Source organism: Rhinopithecus bieti, unplaced genomic scaffold (assembly GCF_001698545.2).
Source record: "Rhinopithecus bieti isolate Rb0 unplaced genomic scaffold, ASM169854v2 scaffold_9996, whole genome shotgun sequence".
Lineage (NCBI taxonomy): Eukaryota > Metazoa > Chordata > Mammalia > Primates > Cercopithecidae > Rhinopithecus > Rhinopithecus bieti.
In genome coordinates, this window is record NW_016806973.1 from 1,273,903 (window position 1) to 1,295,850 (window position 21,948).

Here is a 21,948-nt window from a genome sequence, read left to right on the forward strand (position 1 = left end):
AGCAATGTCACCCAGGCTGGAGTGCAGGGGCCGGATCTCAACTCACTGCAAGCTCCGACTCCCGGGTTCACGCCATTCTCCTGCCTCAGCCTCCCGAGTAGCTGGGACTACAGGCGCCCGCCACCTCGCCTGGCTAGTTTTTTGTTTTTTGTTTTTTGTTTTTTTTTGTATTTTTTAGTAGAGACGGGGTTTCACCGTGTTAACCAGGATGGTCTTGATCTTGTGACCTCGTGATCCACCCGTCTCGGCCTCCCAAAGTCCTGGGATTACAGGCTTGAGCCACCGCACCCGGCCTATATTTTTTTTTTAAAGAAACAACCAACCAATGTTGGCATTTCTGAGACTTTAATTACAACTTGCAATCATGTGCATATATTTTCCATTCAAATTTTGACCCTCTAGTTATCCTAGCTTAAAGAAAACAAGCACAGTTTTAATTTTAATCCAATGAAAGATAGGAGGTTGAATGTTAAGAAAAACTCATTATCAAAATACTTTATCAAATACATATTGTATTTTCAATGAATGAAATAGCATGGTATTTCTAAAGGGCAATGAACATAAGAAAGTTGAGAACATAGGAAATGACAAGATTGTTTTGTTCTTTTTCCTCCCTCCTTTTCTAGCACTTTTGTGGGAGTTTTCTTCCTTCAAGTATAATGTGAAATAATTGATTTCTTACCTATTTGTGCCAGGGATTCTGAACATTCTATGTCCCAGATTCATAGATGCCTCCGGAGACAACCTCTCCTTAGAATTATTGAAAACCCAATTGTGCAATTATCTGGAGGGTCAGTGACAGAACTAAAACGATGCTTTGTCAAACATTTCTATCCTATCTCATAGTTACTCAGACTTCCGTCATCTTTTCTGCAAAATGGGAATAAAATTGTGTTTATTTCCTAGAGTAGATATGAGGTTAAATAAAGGAATCTATGTAAAACAGTGAGCATAATGATTGGCAAAGAAGTCTAATGAATCAACTATCTATTCATATTATCGTCCAAGTTCTCATTTTTTCTACATTTGATGCCATCCCACCTTGAAATTCATATAACTTCATTTGTAAGAAATCACTTAAATCTCATTTTAGGATATTGTGTGCATTAAAGGTAAATCAAATATTTTAGATCTATTATCTAACTATAAAAACTTGCATAAAATTATAGAAAACTCATTTTGAAAAGGAAAATAGTATTGATCTATCAGATCTATTTACCTAATACTCATTAAGTACTTAGTATAAAAACAAATAGTCTTAGTGTGTTAAGAAAACTAGAATGAATATTAGGTACTGTTTTTATCAAAGATTCTCACACAACCCTTTGTGTTACCTTCTCTTCCAAGCTGTCAGACAAAGTTGTCTGCTCATATATTTAACTCTCACTTTCCATACATTTCTGGACATTGAAAAGAAACTCAGGATTTCTGGATCTTTGGCCTTATTTCAATTTTTTTTTATTTTTTCTTGAAAGTGGGCCTTGCTCTGTTGTCCAAGCTAGAGAGCAGTGGCCCCGTTATGGTTCACTTAAGCCTTGACCTTCTGTGCTAAAACAATCCTCCCAACTCAGCCTCCCCAAGTAGCTGGGACCACAGGTGTGCACCACCAGATCTGGCCTATTTCAATTCTTCATTTAGATATACTTTAGTGATTTGAGATGCATGGAATCCATTTCTTTTTAATGTAATGTATTAATTTTGAATGAGTGATTTTTCCTACTAAAGCATCATTATATGTGCACATATATGTAAGCATATGTATATTATTAACTACTACTTGTCAATTGTGCAGAGTAATAGGTAAGTTTTGCTTTGAAAGGGAATTTCAACTTACGAAAAACCACCATATCTGTGAACACTAGACTAAGGAACCATTAACATAATAGTCATTTATTGAAGATTACAAATGAATTTTAAAATCCTGTTTTGCTTTTTTTTTTTTTTTTTTTTTTTTTTTAGTGGAAGAACCATATTGTAGTCAACTCATTCATCATTGTACTGCACAGCACAAGGATCGTACATAGCAATTTCTTAGTAAAATTAAATAAACAAATCTCTGTTCTCCACACCATTGCCTGTCTCTACCATAGGACAAGTCCTAGCATTGTTTTGCTTCTTATTCGCTTTCTTCCCATCTTGTTTCTTTCTGCCAACCTAATATTTATGACACTGTTTTAGATAGCATTCTAAAACATTATTTTGATTATAGCAATTCAGTAATTAAAAATCCTTCATGTCACCAAAACTTCTCAGCATGTTGTGATAGATTACTTATACAATAGTCCTAATTACAAATTCTTTTCTTGTTACTCTCCATCTGTAATTCAGACTTCCGTTCTCTCAGAATGCCTTAGAGTCTGCTCCTCCCCAGACATTCTGTATTAGAGAAAGGAAAAATGTATATTCCAGTTGTTGACATCAGAAAGGTGGAATCAAGTTCAATTCCTCTCCTTTCTTCACACCTGAAAAATCAAGCTATCTTAACGCACTGTGGGCTTGATTTCAATACATTTTCTAATATTTTACCACCTCCGTTGCCACCATTTTATTCCAAAACCTCATCATTCTAACCTGTGATGTAGACTACTATAATAATCTCCTAGGTGGTATCCATACTTCCATTCTTTCTCATTCAGAATACATTTTCTGCAGAGTCCAAGTCATCCTTGCTCAACACAAAATTCGATGCCATTCCAATGTGCTTACCCTTACATCCAAGGCCTTGTTTTGCCTTGCTCTGTTATGTCTTCTCTGGTATCACTTCCTCTATTCCGTGGTACTCCAACAATATCACCTTTTATCAGTTAAATACAACAAAGATGTTCTTGCCTCAAAACCATTGCCCTTGTGTCCCTATATCTGGGACAACCATCTCTCAGATATAGATTTTTTCTCTCAAGTTTCTGCTTCATCATTGCTTTCTTAAAGACCATATATGTATATGGTCTCTTTGTATGTTTATAATATATGTGTGTATAAAATGCATATATATTCACACATATATAGGCATGAGCATGGACACATATATACATAAACATACATAAATATATTTATATTGCGATGTATAACTCTTAAAAGAGATTTAATTTGTATTGTCTAATGTTGTGCTTCTAAAACCCAGCACAGTGAATTGGCAAAGTTTAGACATTTCATAAAGGAATGGGTGATAGAATTTTAAAAAACTAAAGAAAGGAAAGTCGGCAAAAAGAAAGATTGTATTTATATACGTGTGTGTGTGTTCACTGAATTTCTAAAAACTTGTATTCTGCCTTTGAACAGAAATTCTTTTGCATATTTTCCTACTTGACTACTGGCTAATTTCCATGCACCTTTCATGGCCCCAATTTAATGTTAGTTCCTTTGAAAAGCAATTTCTAACATGAATAGTCACAATCTAAGTTTCCTTGTATCTGTTTTCCCACAGCACTTGTTTATTTTTATACTGCACTGTATACATATATGTCTGAGTTTGGGTTCCTTCCCCTCTAGAAAGTGGGCTTTTGAAAATTTAGAACCCATGTTCTCTTTATCACCTTCTTGCCGAGTGGCATCTCTCACAATGAAAGTGATCAATTATTGGTCAGAGAGATTATGAGAATTGAGGTCCTTGTTTATCTTTTTTTAAAGATAAAATAAAATACATTTCCTCATTGTTTTCCTTGTGACCCTTTTATTATTTAACAAATTCTGTACACAGGAGAACAGAAGAGCAAATTAAAATGAAAATCAAATCATCTTCAAATATAGAATCCATTGGTCTTACAACTAAAAAGATCTAAAAACCTCGAATAAATTTTCAGGAACACAAACATATTTATATAAACACATACATATTTACAGTCACATATTTAGAAATAATGCTTTTCTCTAATTTTCTTTAATGAAACTTCTTGTCCAAGCTTTTTACATGTACTTTAATATCAGCATCCAATTATCATAGTGTCACTTCTTGGGTCATCTAACAAGTGAAAGTGATCAATTATTGATCAGAGAGATTATGAAAATTGAAGTCCTTGCTTATCTTTTTTTAAGATAAAATAAAAAAGATTTCCTCATCGTTTTCCTTGTGACCCTTTTATTATTTAACAAATTCTGTACACAGGAGAACAGAACAGCAAATTAAAATGAACATCAAATCATCTTCAAATATAGAATCCATTGGTCTTACAACTAAAAGATCTAAAACCTCGAATAAATTTTCAGGAACACAAACATATTTATATAAATACATACATATTTACAGTCACATATTTAGAAATACTGCTTTTCTCTTATTTTCTTTAATGAAACATCTTGTCCAAGCTTTTTACATGTACTTTAATATCAGCATCCATTATCACTAGTGTCACTTCTTGAGTCATCTAACACCATTTGCTGGAGCATTATATTTGTCAGGAGTTCAGCTGAGCAGGAAAGAGCTGAGTTGCCAGGTGTTGGGATGGTTTATTAAGAAAACACCTAACATGACAGGGACAGGCCAGGCTTTTGTCACTCACTGTGACAGAGGCTGGGCTGGAGAAAGTGTCAACCCCTGACCCCCACTCCTCTCCATTTTTCCTCGGAGAGTGGTACCAGTGGAGGGCCAGGTGGGTTCTGAAGACTGACAGTGAAGAAAAGTGTTTATTTTTTCAAATAGATCTATCAGAACATGAAGCCAGATTCACCTTTTTGACTTTTGGTTTTTGACTTCTCATCGTGAGCCATTATTGCTAATACAGTCGCCATTCATTTACCCTATCTATAATTTGAATGCTCTATAAATATATTTTACTGAAATAGAACAGTGGTTCCTGAGCTAGTCATAATAATAGGTATTATTCATGAGGTTTTAATATTTATGAGCAGCATGTTTGGCATTTTTACAAACCCTGTATTAACTCATTGAACACCACAATAACCACCTCAGATAGGTACAATTTTTATGACAGTTTCAGACAAGAAAAAGCAAAGAGTTAATAGTTACATGTTTTGCGAAGATTTTTGACTAATGCTAGTTTTAGCAAGTAATCAAAAGCTAATGTTAAGTTGTTTGTGTGTTTATCTATTATGAAATAATAATTTAAAGAAGTGTCTATCTGTGGTGACAGAAACTGTTCAATAATATATAAATTCAAATTTCCCTACAAAGTTTTAAAATAATACACACCAATTTTGTCCCCTTACCCCATCCCAGTAAGTGAAATGAACAAAATAAGAATTAAATTTTAATCTTCCATTCCCTAGAGTATTAAATTCTGTCCCTACCACCCCCGCCACAAAAAAAAACTTTTTTTTCAAACAGTAAGGATGGCATAAATAACCTAGAGTATTTATTTCAAGTATAGCCAAGTGTTCTGTGCTGTAGCTTATGTCTGTCATGGTGTTGAAAAAGATTTAAAAAGAGTTACATATCTTCTATAACTGTCAAAAGGTAATGTCCACTCTTGGTTTTCAAAACATTGAGGTTTGTAATATAAAATAATGGTTTCTCTATAATTTTTGACAAATAGTAACATTTCTTAATCTAGTTGAAGCCGAAGTGTTCTGTTTTAGAAGCAATTGATAATCTACAATTTCTTGTCAGACTGAACACTAGATTGCACACGATTTTCTGGCTATTTAACTAATGGGAGAATGGAATAAACTATGTAGCAGGTCATTTAACTCCTCTTTCTTGTTGGGAAAAATGATAAATTTTGAGACGTGAATCATTGTTTAGTGTTATCTTTCATTATTTTGAAATATACTATTACGTTGCAGTGTGTTTTGAAATATTTCCAGAAGACACTTAGTGTTATTACAATCACTAATGATAATAGACCATGGTATTAAAAAAATAGAAGGGAACAAAAAGATGACTTAAAGTCATAGAACTGTAAATAACATGGTCTTACCAGAAAAGTCATCCATCCATCCACTTTCTCATTTGTAAAGTGCCTGATGCCACTATAATATATTATTATGACAGGATGCCATATCAGAATTCTTAAAGAATATGGGTCCCAAAGTTTTGCAGAGTGGTCTCAGTAATGCAAAGATGCTTTACATTTGAGAGCAGGAGTAGCAGTGTAGACAACAGTCATACGTTGAAAATCAAGTAATTGCCAGACACTGTAATCTTTCAGACATAACCCAGTCCTTGAACTCATTGCCTGGTGGCAAACAGATAGAAAATATGTCAATAATACTATAAGAGATCAGATCAAGTGTTTTGAGAATTTCAAGGATAAGATATAAAAGAAATGCCTAGAACAGGGATCCTTTTTCCAAGGTTCTATTCATAGAAGCAAGGTCCAATTATTTCATGTCTCTCAGTATTCAGTGTGAAGATTGGTATGTGAGATGTCAAATAAAGAAAGTATGAGATCTAATTATGTTTTTTCGAATTGTCTGCTTATTCCAGAATACATGGATCTCTGTCAAGAAAACTGAAAAGAAGAAAAACATTGTCCATCAAGGCTGTCTAAGTACTTATTAATAGGCAATATTTACATATGATATCTGACTACTGATCCTTTCAGTACATTTTGGTTTTTCAATTTCCATTCATATAAACAGACAAAAGGAAGACAATAAATAGAATTAAATGGAGTGGAATTGAGCAAGAAATAGATATACAAAAGATGATGATACGTGTATTTATTATCAGAGACTATTAATGGTAGCTTAAATTTTCTAAAAGCCAGTAAAGAAAAACAAAACAAAAGAAAAAACATACTTTTCATGATCAGATGGAGGAAAATGTACTCTTCCCTTTTTGTTAAATTTTTTTTCATTAAAGTATAACATAAACAAAGAAAAGTTCACAAATGTTGTTTGTTGTTTGACTTTTAATCAAATGTACACACATGTGTAACTAGTCCAAATCAAGCCCTCAAAAGTTCCCATCGTGTCCCCTTCCTGTTACATACTCAGAGCAAATGCTCTCGCTTTTACGTCATGTACACCCCGTGCCTAGCTTCTTTCATTCAGCATTGTGCTTGTGAGATGAGTCCATGTCAAGGCGTGTAGCTCTCTTGACTTTGTTGTCATTGCTGAATAGTATTCCACAGAGCATGTGACTCTTTCTGAAGCACAAATTCGTCCCTGTTCTTTCATCATGTGGACGGATCCATGGGCGGGAGAGGCAGGTTAGCATAGCTGTGAAGAGCACAGGCTCTGGAGAGTGTGTTTGCCCTGTCCCTTACCATCTGTGTGCTCCTGAACAACTGAATTTTTTGTCGTTAAAATTTTCTTCTCTAGATTGGGAATAGTAATGTTACTACATTGGTCTTAGGGGAACTAGTTGACAAAAAAAATCAAAATGAAAGCACGTTCCTGTTCAAGGCAGTCTGCCAAATATAAGTAGCAGCATCAGGGCAAGGATAAACCCCATGAATATCTGTATGTAAAAATTAGGTGGTCTGTTCCATGAACTGGTACTTCAGCACAAACTTACTTCATAGCTTCATTTTCTATCACTTTTTATATAGACATAAAAAATGAAATGTGTGCTATTCATAACTGAAATAATTTTCTTCTTTTAAAATTCCTTAATGATTTTCCAGAGTAAAACAACTTGCAATACTTTACTCAGTTCTTTAAAATAAACCATAGTGTGGTTGAGATATGTAAAATCATGTCCTTTTCTACCTTGGTTTTCTCTTTAATTTTAATATACAATTAATACTGACTGCCTTTATCATCACCTTTTAACATCAAAAGAGTTTAAACATTATTCCTAGTCATCATTTCCTCTGTTCCCACTCTGGATCATCCCATTAAACCTTCTTTTTTTTTTTTTTTTTGAGATGAGGTCTTGTTCTGTTGCCAGGCTGGAGTCCAATGGCATGATCTTGGCTCACTGCAACCTCTGCCTCCTAGGTTCAAGCGATTCTCCTGCCTCAGCCTCCCGAGTAGCTGGGATTACAGATGCTTTGTAGTTTTAGTAGAGACGGGGTTTCTCCCTGTTGGTGAGGCTGGTCTTGAACTCCCGACCTCAGGTAATCCGCCCACCTCAGCCTTCCAAAGTGCTGGAATGACAGGTGTGAGCCACCGCCCCGGCCTAAACCTTTTTTTTTATCCATATGGACCTTCAGTGTGTTTATGTATGTGCATGCATATATACAAACAATACTTAGCATTAGCAAATACATTTTTATCCCTTGTATATATTTCTAGTAAATATGACTTGGAGAGCCATATTTGCCTGTTTTTTTAATTTTATCAGTCAAAGAGAGACAGAGAGAGAGAGAAACAAAGAGATCAAAATTTTGTGCTAAGGAAAAATCCAAGAGGGCCCCAAGATTCTTGCTGCCTAGTGTATAATACCTCCTAGTTATTCTGTCAAACAGTAATTCGGTTGTTCTGTATTGTGGGAAAAGCTGTTAAAACATAATTAAATCTGTGATAATTTTAATGCAGAAATAGAAAATAATACAATTTATGTCCAGGTGCTCCTTTTCATTTCAAAACTTAGAAAATTTAAAGGGGTATTTACCTAAAAAGCTCTTCTCCATCCAGGTCTTTCTTCCACGTAATAACTGTTCCCCAGACTATTTCCAGACAAAACAATGTACACACATTATATATTATCATTTAAACAATAGATACCTATAGAAAACATTTTACAGCTTTAAACATTTTTCTTTATACTTTGCCAATAACTGCATAGTAAAATATAATGAACCTCTTTATTGTGGAGACCATATTTGCTTCCAAATTTTTACTGTTGCAACAAGTGTGCAATAATAAACTTTCTGTTGCTACAATTTAATTGCGAGATTATCCTTTTATAGTTATGGGGAATTAGCAATCTTTTGCTCTACATTTGTTTCTCCTAACCATGATTTCACTTTTTACTGTTTCAGTTACCTGTGGTTAACTGTGGTCTGAAGATGTTAAATAAAAATTTCCATAAGTAAACAATTTATAATTAATAAATTGTGTACCATGCTCAATAGAGTGATGAAATCTCATGTTGTCCAGCTCTGTCCTGGAACATGAATCATACCTTCCTCCAGAGGTTCCAGGCTGCAGAAGCTCCTTTCTCATTAGCCACTTAGAAGCCCAAACACAAGAGTAGCGATGCTGGCAAAAAAGATATAACAAAGAGAAGTTATAAAGTGTTTCCCCTAAGTAAAAAGGTGAAAGTTGTTGTTTTTTTAGTTTCTTTTAATTTTTTTTTTTGTTTGTTTTGTTTTGTTTTTTGAGACAGAGTCTTGTTTTGTCACCCAGGCTGAAGTGCAGTGGGCCAGTCACAGCCCACTGCAGCCTCAATCTCCCAGACTCAAGCAATTCTCCTAACTCAGCTTCTGGTTATCTGGGACTACAGTAGTGCACCATATGGCCCAGCTAATTTTTTGTAGAGGTGGGGTTTTGCCATGTTGCCCAGGCTGGTCTCCAACTCCTGGACTCAAGCAATCCACCCATATCAGCCTCCCAAAAGTGCTAGAATTACAAGCATGTGCTATCGTGTCAAGCTGAAAGTTCTTTACTTAACAAGAAAAGAAAAATATTTGTGTGCTGGGGTTGCTAAAATCTACCTTAAGAACAAATCTATCCATAATGGTGTGAAGAAGAAAGAAAAAAATTGTGCTAGTTCTGCTGTCGCACAACAAACTGCAAAAGTTACAGCCACAGTGCATTATAAGTGCTTAGTTAAGGTGGAAAAGGCATTAAATTTGTGAGTGGAAGACATCGAGGTTTAATTAACAGGATTCAGATTCAGTATGTAAACATATCTAAACACAGAAAAAGTACAGTAAAAATACAGCATAAAAGACTAAAATATGGTACACCTCTACAGAGTAGCTCCTCTTATGGCAAGATAGATATATATACAGTGCATATTTGACAGAGACATCAGTATATGATGCATGTCTGTATTTATAAAAAATCTAAAATGAGCATACTTCATGCCAACTTAATTTGTCTTACATGAATTAATCTTAAAATATTATCTCTGCTTAAACCCAGGAGTTTGAGTTTAAGGTGAGCTATGATTGTGCCACTGCACTCTAGCCTGGACAATAGGTAGACCTTGTCTCTAATAAGTATATTAAAAAAATTATCTCATTGATAAAATAAATAAAAATAGTAAAGCATCTGATTGGGAAAATGGGCAGCAGAAATAAAAAATGGTAGAATAGTCTTTCCTTCTCCATTTGAAATACGTTCCCAAACCCCTCTTGAGTGATGCTACTTGGGATGGTAGAATGAACCTGACTACCTTATATCAGAATACACTTCCATTCATGTCTTGCACCCACAAATTTGAAGCCTTTTAAACTGAGCATGTAACATGCTCTGTGGCTATAACTTTTGCAGTTTGAGGTGCAACAGCAGATCTAGCATAAATTTTTTCTTCTTCACAGTTTCATGGACAGATCCGTTCTTAGGGTAAATTTTAGGAAGCTCAGTATACATTTTTCCTTTTTTATCTTATTAAGTTGGGAGCTTTCACCTTTTCACCTAAGTGAAGCACTGTATAGTTTCTCTTTGTCATATGTCAATTGCCATTATCACTACTCTTGGGCTTTGGGGACATTATTAAGTAAAATATGGGTTCCTTTAACTCAAGTGCTGTGATTATGGGACAGTGGATCTGATAACCGAGAGGGCTACTGAGTGGCTAATGGGCAGCTAGAGTGGAGATGCTGGACAAAGGGAGAATTCATGTCCTGAGCGGGACTGAGTGAGATTTCCTCATACTGCTCAGAACATTGCTCAATTTAAAGTTTATGAATTGTTTACTTTTGGAACTTTCCATTTAATAGTTTCGAACTGTGGTTGACCTCAGGTAACTGAAAACCCAGAAAGTGAAACTGTGGATTAGAGAGGACTACTGCACACTCTACATAAAGTTTTGTCTCCTTTATTTCTAAAGTTGCTTATAGAGCTAGAAGAGTGACTACATAGTTGTCACGCTCTCCCGACAGCTAAATGAGAAAATCCAGGCCAAGTACACGACCCGGTGATTGTTTTGTAGTTGTGTCTTTGTTCTTAATCTTCCTCATAAAGCTACAGGGCTCTTAGGCACTGCGGTTAGCTCATATTTTTAAACTATTATGTCTGTCACAGTTATGTAGATATTAACATATATAAGTTTAATAAAGTAATTTGATTTAGATTTAAAATTCTACTCACAATTTAATAAGGAATAATTTAATCAGTAATAAACTAATCTCTGTCAATTTTTTAAAAAAATATTTTATTTGCAGGTTTGTCACTTATGTTCTAATGTTTATACAAAAGCAAGAGAATTTTAAGAGTTGATCTTTCACTCCATTATTATACAATGGGGCAATGAATGGTAAGACAGATGATAGAATGAACTTTTTCAGAATTGGGATCAAATTGCGTATCCTCATCACCACGACCTCGCTCTACCATCTTTAAAGAGATGTGATATCAACATATCAATACAGAGATACTATGTCAATATATCAATACAAAAATACTATATCAATATATTGATGATAATCATATCAATATTTTTTGTATCTGACTTCAAAGAATATTAAATAAGATTGACGGGTAGACCACATTTGCTTTCTGTTGTCACACATTTTGAAGACAGACAAGGATTTAAATAGGTTACCAAGTGAATGTTAAAACACACACACACACACACACACACACACACACACACACACACACAAAACTCTTGAGGTTTGAGAAAGTGGCTTATGAATCAATCGTTTGCTATTTTCTGTTTTCATACTGCCTTCTGAATCTAATGGCTCCTATGGCAGGAATAGCTGTAAGAAATTATTCAGACCTGCTGAAATGTAGAAGGGTAGAACCACATGCCCTTCATTATTTGTATGGATATCATATATTTCTTCCTTTTATTGCTTCCTAGCTCCCATTGAGTTAACGTTTCTGCCTCTTGCCTTGAATTAAAGCATCCATCTCTGTTCTGAGAAAAAGTTAAACATTAATACTGTATTTTTCTCCCCAACTAAATGCTAGATGAGCATGGTTTCTCCTTTGCTTCTTTCTGAGGCATGAAGGCAAAGCCTCAATATTTTCTCTATCAATTGAGAGGTTATACTTGACAAAGTTGGATGAGGAAGAATTTACCACTTCCTTCAGGCTTTTGGGTTGTACAGTTCTCAGAGACTTCCATTGAGTAGATTTCAACAAATCATTTTAAGGAAAAAAAAAAAAAGTTAAAAATAAACAATAAGCCAGGCACAGTGGCTCATTCATGTCCTAGCACTTTGAGAGGCGGAAGTGAGAGGACTGTTTGAGCCCAAGAGTTTGAGACCAGCCTGTGCAACATAGTGACACCCCATCTTTATGAAAAATAGAAAATTAGCCAGACATGGTGGTGCATGCCTGTAGTCCCAGGTACATAGGCCGAGGCAGGAGGATCCCTTGAGCCCAGGAGAGAGAGGCTGCAGTGAGCCATGCTTATGCCAGTGCACTCCAGCCTGGGTGACAGAGGGAGACACTGTCTAAAAAAAACACAAAACAGAAGTAAGCAATGTTAAGTGTTAGCAAAAAATATGACTCTATCAATGTCATAGTCTGTTCCAGCAAGTTGCATTCTGTTATGTGCTAACTTTTAATTGATGTGCGTCTGTAAATGCGACAATGGCTTGGAAATCCTAATGGTGTTTACATACAGGACTGATTAAAATATGATTTCTGGATCCATCTACATCTAGATCTGACTCACTCAGGCCTGTAGGTATTTAGCATGTTTTTCTTAAATCATATTTAAATAAATTTGTTAAATTTGATTGTTAACTTTATAAACATCCTTATTTGTAGGGATAATCATTATTTTACAAAATATTATTTTAAACAATATGAAACATTTTATGTAAACAACTTCAATTAAAACTAAAATTATTTAATTATTATTTAATCTATTGAGAATAAACATTTTCTGATATATAAATTTGTATTAATTCAAAATAGTTCCAGGATATATGAAAGCTATACATTAATTTCAATCATCATTACATTTGTTCTTTCTTTTCCTTCCTCTTTTTCTGTTTTCTCTGGTTTTAATTGAGCATGTTATATTAGTTAATTTTATTCTCTGTCAGCATGTAATTTATACTTAACACAAACATTTTAAATGGTTGCCCTAGGGTTTACAACATATATGTTTACATAATCCAAGTACAATTTCAAATAAAAACTTACGAGCCAGGAGAGGTGACTCACGCCTGTAATCCCAACACTTTGGGAGACCAAGGCGGGCGGATCACGATGTCAGGAGATCAAGACCATCCTGGCTAACACGGTGAAACCCCGTCTCTACTAAAAATACAAAAAAATAGCTGGGCATGGTGACACAGGTCTGTAGTCCCAGCTACTCAGGAGACTGAGGCAGGAGAATCACTTGAATCTGGGAGGCAGAAGTTGCAGTGAGCCAAGATTGCGCCACTGCACTCCAGCCTGGGCAACAGAGTGACGCTCCGTCTCAAAAAATAGATAGATAGATAGATAGATAGATAGATAGATAGATAGACAGACAGACAGATAGATAGATACACGCACACACACACACACACACACACACGACTGTGAGTGTAGTATGGATACCTCATAATGTAGTATTACCAGTATGTCTGTCTTATTTCTTGTGATTTTACTGCCATTTATTTATTTATTTTGAGACAGAGTCTAGTTCTGTCACTCAGGCTGGAATGCAGTGGCCTGATCTCAGCTCACTGCAACCTCCGCCTCCCGGATTCAAACAATTCTCCTGCCTCAGCCTTCTGAGTAGCTGGGATTATAGGCACCCACCACCATGCCTGGCTGATTTTGTATTTTAGTAGAGATGGGGTTTCACGTTGTTGACCATGCTGGTCATGAGCTCCTGACCTCAGGTGATCCGTTCATCTCAGCCTCCCAAAGTGCTGGGATTACAGGCGTGAGGATTTTACTGCCATTTATCTAACATCCCTGAGCAATGATGAATTGATTATTGTTGCCATCATTGCTGTCAATTATTATCTTGTTGATCAATTAAGATAAGAAAACTTTTAAAAAATTACACATTAATCCAAGTTTCTCATGTATATTACTTTATTTAACCTAAAGAATTTCTTTTAATATTTTTTTACAGTGTAGATCTTCCAGTAATGAATTCCTTCAGTTATTTTCTGAAAAGCCTTTATTTCTTCTTCACTTTTGAAGGATAATTTTGCTAGATATGTTATTCTAAGTTGGCAGTTTTTTTCTTTCAACACTTAAAACGTTACTCCACTCTATTTGGTTGTATGATTTCTGATGACAGGTTCGTTGTCATTCTCATCCTTGCTTCTGTATAGTTAAGATGTACCCAACTTTCTATAAGATTTTCCCCTGTATTTTTTTTTGTTTTTTTGCAGCTTGATGATGTTATGCTTAGATACATGTATGTGTTTTGTGTGTCTGTGTGTCTGTGTATGTACATGTGTATTTCATATTCATCTTGTTTGGCGTTCTCTGAGCATCCTGGATGTGTGATTTGATGTATCATATTGATTTTGGAAAATTCTCAGTCATTATTGTTTCAAATATTTATTTTGCCTTATTCTTATTCTTTTCTTTTCCTGATGTTTAATTATGGATATAACTTTCAATATTGTTCCGCAGTTCTTGGATGTCCTGATCTGTAGCTTCATTCTTTGGTTCCCTTTGAGTTACAGGTTATATTAACCTATCTACAAGCTCACTAATCCTTTCCTCAGTTTTCTTGAAAGTCTTCATGAGCTTTGTCTTAGTCCTTTACTGCTGTTGTAACAAAATACTTGAGACTGGGTAATGTGTGAAGAATAGAAATTTGTTTCTCACACAAATCTGGAGGCTGGAATTTCGAGATCAAGGCACTAGCAGGTTCGACGTCTAGTAAGGGCCAATTCTGCACTTCAAAGATGGCACCTTATTGCAGCGTCCTTCAGGGAGGATGAACACTGTTTCTTCACATGGCAGAAGGGTGAAAGGGCAGAAAGGACCCAGCAAGATCTCTTCAGCCCTTCTTGGTTACTAATCTCATTCATGAGCATGGTGCCCTCATGGAGTCATCACCCACTAATGGCCCACCTCTTAAATACTGTTGCATTGGTAATGAAATTTCAAACGTGATTGTAAAGGGAACACAACTATTCAAAGCATAGCAAGCTTATTAAGAGCATTCTTAATTTCCGTTTCAGTAGTTTTGATTTCAGGATTTTCTTTTGATTTTTTCTTCCTTATCGGTCTTATCTCTCCGCTGACATTAATGTAAAAAAAAAAAAAAATTCCATTAGATAGCTTAATAAGAAAAAACAAGTTTTCCATTAGAGCTCTTACTATATTGAGCACAATCATTTAGATACCTTTTCTGATAAATACAAAATCTGTATTTTCTATTCTGATCTTAATGATTGCTTGTCTATTCAGAATGCTTTTCTTTTCTATTCTTTTTTTTTCTTTTGCCTTTTGTATGTCTTGTAATTTTCTGTTGTCAGCTGGACACGTTGTATCAGGTAATACGAATTGTGGTAAATAGGTCCCTAGTGTAAGGACTTATATAAGTTAATCTGGCTAAGTGTGGACTGTATTTTATGTTTACTGTAGCTGCAGTTAGGAGAGAATTTAAATTTTGCTAGTGTGCCTGTTTTGTCTCCAGTCTTGCCTTTGAGGCTTCCTTTTGGACTGCTTGTTAGATGGAGTCTTCGCCTTACCGCTATTTCTTCTGTAATCCAGTGTAATTAAACTGGCTTTTGTTAGAGTGTTGGTGGAGCTTAGAAAGGGACATGCTCTGTCATCCTCTAATTAAATCTCAGTCTCGAACTGGAGCTGTGTTTTGGGAATATGGCCTTTACAAGTGTTTCTTGTCCTCTGGGTAGATTTTTTTTAATATTAATGAAGTCATTATTGTTGTTATTGTTATCTCTACTCCCTTCTCTGGCCAAACATTCCTTGTCAGTTTCTTTAGTTCTCTCTCCCCTGTCGACTATGTTTTGTTCTTTTGTTTTGATTTTCTCTTCCTTAGGTGAGGCAGAAAGGCTGAAGGTGTGGAAGTGAGAAGCACACGTCTTCCCACTGGGGATAAAGTTTTAGTGTTGTTCTTTGGTGATGTCTTGCCTCCTGGACAGTAGGCATGTGTTAAAGAAATATCTTAGGAGCTTCGTAATGACTATTTTTTTCCCCATTCCTTGTCAGCGCTATTAGGAGATCTTTCTCAGATCCTTACCAAGAAACACTGGTGAGGTTTCTGGAGGGAAACCACATGAAGTATAGTCTCCACTGCCACCATTGCAACTAATTAGGAAGTGATGCCTTTTTTGTATTTCTATATTCTATGATTTTGGCTCACAATTAATTGCATACTCAGCTTTGACAAAATAGATTTATTTCTCATGACTATATTTTAATTTTCTAAGTAGTTAGTTAGAATGCAATCCCATGTCTAGTTTGTACTAAACCTATTTCAGCTTATTGTATAACTTTGGTATTTCAGAAAAGACAAATTGAATCAGAAGTTTTGTTATCATTTCATGGAGTTTCAGATTCCGTCAATACTCCTGTGAGCTCACACCTTAAAGTTTGTAATTTTCTCTTCTTCTTGGTACTGCTGAGCTGTTGGTGTTTCATTGTATAAAAAAATATAAAGCACTTTGTAGAAAATGAAGACACACACTCAGAAAGCATTTTAAAAGCTACTCAAAAAAGCTACACTACTTTTGCTATATCATCATTTATTATTGTACATTAGATAATTATATATTTCTAATAGTTTTCCCAGGTCATTTCTCTGTTGAATTTTTTTTTAAATAAACATAAAATAAACACTCAAGTAATACATAACCACTTTTTTGTTTGCTTTTAGACTAAAAGACAATAAAGAAAAGATCTAGAAACCAGAATAGAGAAATGACCAATATCAGAAATTAAGGAATACTACTACTGATTCCAAAATCATTAAAAGAGTTAAAGTGGAATACCACTAACAACCCTATGCCACACATTTGAAAACTGAGATGAAATGTAACCATTCTTAGAAGAGACTACTGAAACTCAAGAAAATCTAGATAACATAAATAGTCTTGAATTTAAAGTTAAAAGCATTCCAGAGTAGAAATCTACCAAATAGAAAACTTACAAAATATAGAGTTTCAGGCCCAGATGATTTCACAGGAAAATACTTAAGATACATTTAAAGAAGAAAAAATAACCATCACATATAATGTCTTCCATAAATGAGAGAGGACTTTGCAAGTCTTGTATGAAGTCAACATTATATTGATAGAAATACCAAAGGAATAAGAAAAATAAAATGCACATCAACATACTTTATGAAATTGGACACAAAATTCCGAATATATAAGCAAGCTGACTGCAAAAAAATAATAAAGATAAAATAAGTTTTTATTACTGTCTCCTCTACAAATGTTTGGAAGACGTTGAGAAGGAATAGTATTAGCTCTTCTCTAAATGTTTGGTAGAATTCAATATGAAGGTTTTGGGCTTTTCTTGGATGGGAGGCTTTTTGTTACTGATTCTATTTTCTTACACGTTACTGCTCTGTTCAAATCTTCTCTGTCTGCATAATTCAGTCTTGGTAGTTTTTATGTTCCCAGGAATTTATCTATTTCTTCCAAGTTATCCAAACTTTAGTGTATAATTGTTTATATTAGACTCTTGTAATCTTTTGTACTTCTGTAATTTCAGTTGTAAGAGCTTTGCTTTGATTTATAATTTTATTTATTTGTGTCTTCTCTCTTTTATTCTTAGCCTATCATTATCCTAATACCAAAACTAGACAAAGATGCTACAAAAAAGGAAATTACAAGCCAATATCTCTAATAAAAATAGATACAGCAATTCTCAACAAAATACTAGTAAATCAAATTAAGCAGCACATTAAAAGGATCACTCACCATGATTAAGTGGCATTTATTCCTGGGATGCAAGGATAATCCAACAGATGCAAATTAATAAAAGTGAGAAACCACAACAGATTGAAACATAAAAATTACATCCATCGGTTCAACAGATACGGAAAAAGCATTTGACACAATTCAACATTTTTTCATGGTAAGAACTCTCAATAACTTAGGTATAGAAGGAGTGTATCTTATCACAAAAACAACCATATATGACAAGCCCACAGATAACATCATACTCAATGGTGAGAAGTCAAAAACCTTTTCTCTAAGATCATGAATAAGACAGGGATGACTTATTCTCACCACTTCTATTTAACATAGTACTGGGAGTCTTAGACAAAGCAGTTAGGCAAGAGAAAGATATAAAAGTTATCCAAATAGGAAAGGAAAAAGTTAAATTGACCTTGTTTGCAGATGACTTGATCTTATAAATAGAAAACTCTAAAGACTTCAGCAGAAAACTGTTAAAATGTAATAAGCCAATTTATTAAAGTTGCAGAATACAAAGTGCAAACATCAGTAGCATTTCTATACACCAATAGTGAACTGTCTTTAAAAAAATTTTTTTAAAAATCCATTTACAATAGTTATAAGAAAAAAACCCACAGAGAAATACATTTAACCAAGGAGGTGAAAGATGTGTACACTGAATACTATGAAATACTGATAAAAGAAGTTGAAGAAGACACAAATAAATAGAATAGTGGCCCCTATTCATGCATTGGAAAAATTAATATTTTTAAACTGTCCATACTGTCAAAGGAATCAACACTTCAAGTGTAATTACTATTAAAGCTGCAAAGATATATTTTCACAGAAATGAAAAAAAAATTATTGAACTCAAAAGGACTTCAAACAGCCAAAGCAATCTTGAGCAAAACGAACAAAGCTGGAAGTATCACAATACCTGACTTCAAAATGTACCATAAATCTATAGTAAGCAAGAAAGCATGGTACTAGCATAGAAAGAGACACAGAGACCAGTTGAACAGAACAGAGGTGAGTTTACGCACTTACTGTCCATTGATTTTTTGACAAAGATGCCAAGAATATACAAGTGGGAAAGAACAATCTCTTGCACAAATGCTGTTGGAAAACTGCATATCTACATACAGAAGAATAGAAATATACCCCCATCTCACGTCTTATGCAAAAATTACCTCAAAATGGATTAAATACTAAAAATATAACCTAAACTATAAAGCTCTAGAAGAAAATGTAAAGGGAACGTTTTATAAAACTGATTTGGACAATAAATTTTGGACATTACTCCAAAAACACAAGCAACAAAAATGAAATACACAAATAAGATTATAGCAAAATAAAAGTCTCCTGCACGGCATAAAAAACAACCAATATAGTTAAGAAACAACCTAGGAGGTGGGGGAAAATATTGGCAAATGATTCATCTGATAAGGGGTTAATATTCAAAATATGTAAGGTACTCAAACAACTCAATAGCAAGAAAAAAAAAACCCGATTAAAAATGTGCAAAGAATCAGAATAGGCACAACTATCAAAAGAAGACATATAAATGGCCAAGAGATATTTGAAAAAAATGCTCAACATCGCTGATCATTGGGGAAATGCAAATTATAGCCACAATAAATTATGATCTTACACCTGTTAATACGGCTATTATAAAAAAGACTGGGCTGGGCGCGGTGGCTCACACCTGTAATCCCAGCACTTTGGGTGGCCAAGGTGGGCGGATCACAGGAGATCGAGACCATCTTGGCCAATATGGTGAAACCCTATCTCTACTAAAATACAAAAAAATTAGCCGGGCGTGGTGGCAAGTGCCTGTAATCCCAGCTACCTGGGAGGCTGAGGCAGGGGAAATTGCTTGAACCTTGGAGGCGGAGGTCGCAGTGAGCACTACTGCACTTCATCCTGGCAACAGAGTAAGACTCCATCTCTTAAAAAAAGAAAAGAAAAAAGAAGAAGACTGAAGGCCAAATAATGAGATCAATCCAAATAGCTGAGGTTACCTGCAAATTGTTTAGTGGCAAACATGGTGTTCTGAGGAAAATAAAAGGACTAAAGATATTAAGTGTTGGCAATTATCTGGAGAAAAGGAAACACTTGCACATTGTTGGTGAAAATGTAAATTAGTACAACTATTTCATAAAACAGCATGGAGGACTGTTGAAAAATAAAAATAGAACTGCCATTATGAATCAACAATTCTACATCTGGGAATATAGTCAAAGGAAATGAAATCAGTATGTCAAAGAGATATCTGCACCCCTCTGTTCATTGCAGCATTATTTTAAATGGCCAAGATATAGAATTAACCTAAGTGTCTATTAATGGATGAGTGAATCTAAGAATCTAAGTATGGATAAATACAATGTGGTATATAGACACATGGAATACTATTTAGCATCATAAAGAAGGAAATTCTGTCATTGCTGACATTGTAGATGAACATAGATGACATTATGTTAAGTGAAATAAACCAGGAACCGAAAGACAAATATAGCATGATTTTACTTATGTACAGAATTTAAAAAGTGGAACTCAGAAGCAAAAAGTAGAATGGTAGTGACCAGAGTCTGGGGTCAGGGGAGTTTGGGCAGATTTTGGTCACAGGATACAAAATTTCGGTTAGATAGGAGCAATAATTTTAAGAGATCTATTGCAGAGCATGGTGGCTATAGTTATAACTATATGTTGATACTTGAAAATTGCTAAAAGAGTAGATATGAAGTGTTTTAATTATAAAAAAGTATGTGAAATAACATATTTTAATTATATTAACAATTTATTAATTTCACATCATATATGTATTTTAAAACATCATGTTGTATACCATAACCATAAAAACAATTTTATGTTGTCAATTAAAAACATATTTTAAAATATTACAAAGACAGGACATATTGAACGATTCAGTTTTATCCTGGATATTCAGCGATGGTTCAATATTTGAAAATTAAATCAGTGTTGTTTACTATAGTGGTAAACTATGTACGAAAAACCACAATCACTTTAACAAGTTCAACAAAAACATCCATTTGTAGCACTTGGAATCAAGTGTATTTACTATAGAAGGAGGGAAAAATACACAGCTATCACTTGTCATTCTGATAACTTATGAGCCATCAATTTGATTCCACTATAGTACTACAGGCACTTAGTTTTGTCAACATCATGGTATAACTTTCTGCACCTGATTGTAATTTATGTCTCACATAGCCCAAAAGTCACTTATAATTTACAATCAGTAGTCCACTAAAGAGCCTGGAATCACTATTTTACCCTCTCAAACACCAAATTCTTTACGTATTAATATCCTAATAACATTTTAGTTAGCAAAAACTGTGTTCTTTCATTCATTGAACTTATCTGAGGATTCAACATATTTCTGACAGTGCTAGGTGCGGCTGTAACATTTTTTGAAAAAGGTAAAAAAAAAAAAAATCGATACAAAGTCAGTGACTATGTCTTTATGAATATTCCAAACTGAGGCACAGGTGACAAACTGGAGTCCGAGGATATATTCAATGTAATTTTCAACCTGTCTGTATTCCACCAAGGGAAAGGATTTGCATGTTTTCCAAAAGAGCATCATGCACCGCTCCCTTAGATATTATGTGTCTGCTTACTTTTATTCCACAAACTATCCAATTCAATGATTTCATGCATGAACTTCCTGGGGCTGTAATTATTTGATTTTATGATCTGTTGTCTCTTAGAAGATTAGAAATTCAAGCAAATAATAAACTAATGGGAAATTCCAACCATTATGAGCATCTCAAAGGAAAAGTCCTTGGTGCTATGAAGATGAAACCAGATGTGTCAGAGAAGATTTCTATTAGCATGAATATAAGTTTATATCTGAAAATGTGTTTGAGGTTTCTTGGACAGGCTGGGAGATTGTAGAGCAATACAAACAGTAAACATGTAAAAATTATTCTTCGTCCGAGATTCTGAGACAGTGATCTGTGGACCTCGTAAAGGTCTCTGAGATTTTGTTCAGGGTATTTGGGAGGTCAAAATTATGGCATTTCACTGTCTTGAGATTTGAAATGATAATGCGAAGGCAGTGGTGGGAAACACTGCTGGAGCCCCAGAACATGTTAAAACAGGGCACCTGGCCGGG